Here is a 1,637-nt window from a genome sequence, read left to right as displayed (position 1 = left end):
TTATACTTCATTTTCCTTAATAATTTACCTATAAAAGAATAATTAAGCATAGATACATCATCAAATCTATTGTAAACTAAACAACCTGTACTTAGCTACTTAAAAAAATAAATTGGGGCCCTGAGCTAAGTAGTGCTCCACCACCACCATTTTTAACCAGTTTTTCTTCTTCTCTGGAGATCGAGCATAGGTTAGTCAAAGGGTTCATTTTATATTTCCTGGAAATCTAGGTCAATGAAAGGGTCATTGGTAAATTCAGGTTGCTTCTTGGGTCCCATTCTCATGAGGCTCACCAAGAGAAGTTTGTCTCGGCAACTGCAATTTACTTATAGCACAAAAAGTCAAGGAATTGAAGTTTGTTATAAAGGCACATCAATTTTGATTAACCACTTCCAAACCAGGCCATTTACCCCCTTCCTGACCAGGCCTAATTTTGCAAATCTGTCACTTTATGTGGTAATAGCTTTGGAACACTTTCATTTATCCAAGCCATTCTGAGATTGTTTTCTCGTGACACATTGTACTTCATGATAGTCATAAATTTGAGTCAATATATTTCACATTTAATTATGAAAAATCCAAAAGTTACCAAAAACTAAAAAAAATTAGCAATTTTCTAAATTATTATTTCTCTGCTTTTAAAACAGAAAGTGATACCTCATAAAATATTTATTACTTAACATTCCCCATATGTCTACTTTATGTTGGCATCATTTTGTAAATGTCATTTTATTTTTTTAGATGTTAGAAGGCTTAGAATTTTAGAAGCAATTTTAAAAAATGTTAAGAAAGTTTTTAAAACCCACTTTTTAAGGACCAGTTTAGGTCTGAAGTCACTTTGTGGGGCTTACAAAGGGGAAACCCCCCATAAATTACCCCATTGTAGAAACTACACCGCTCAAGTTACTCAAAACTGATTTTACAAACTTTGTTAACCCTTTAGGTGTTCCACAAGAATTAAATGAAAATGGAGGTCACATTTATAAATTTCACTTTTTTGGCAGATTTTCCATTTTAATAAAAAAAATTCTTTAACATATCGAGAGTTAACAGACAAACAAAACTCAATATTTATTACCCTGATTCTGCGGTTTTCAGAAACACCCCACATATGGTCGCAAACTGATGTAAAGGCACACGGCAGGGAGCAGAAGAAAAGGAGCGCCATATGGTTTTTGGAAGGCAGATTTTGCTGAACTAGTTTTTAGATGCAATGTCCCATTTGAAACCCCCCTGATGCACACCTACAGTTAAAACTCCCAAAAAGTTACCCCATTTTGGAAACAAGGGGTTAAGGTGCAAGTTTTATTGGTACTAAAGTCCTGATCAAAAGTTTAAGACCACTTGAAAAAATCTTATTTTACATTGTTGGATCTTAACAAGGTTCCAAGTAGAGCTTCAACATGCAACAAGAAGAAATGAGAGTGAGACAAAAATTTTTTTGAGCATTCAATTAATAGAAAATAACTATTAAACTGAAACAGGCTGTTTTTCAGCTGTTTCAACTTTTAGCACCAAATGCCTTTAAAAGGCCAAATCTGGGGGGGCGGAGCTTACCAATGGCCGAGTAAGACGTGCTCTGCTTCGGCTCCTGACCGACTCCAACTTCGCCGCTTATACAGGACACCCTCGACCCC

The sequence above is a fragment of the Bufo gargarizans genome, chromosome 2, assembly GCF_014858855.1.
Source record: "Bufo gargarizans isolate SCDJY-AF-19 chromosome 2, ASM1485885v1, whole genome shotgun sequence".
In the NCBI taxonomy this organism is placed as follows: Eukaryota; Metazoa; Chordata; class Amphibia; order Anura; family Bufonidae; genus Bufo; species Bufo gargarizans.
Note: the sequence above shows the minus strand (reverse complement) of the source record.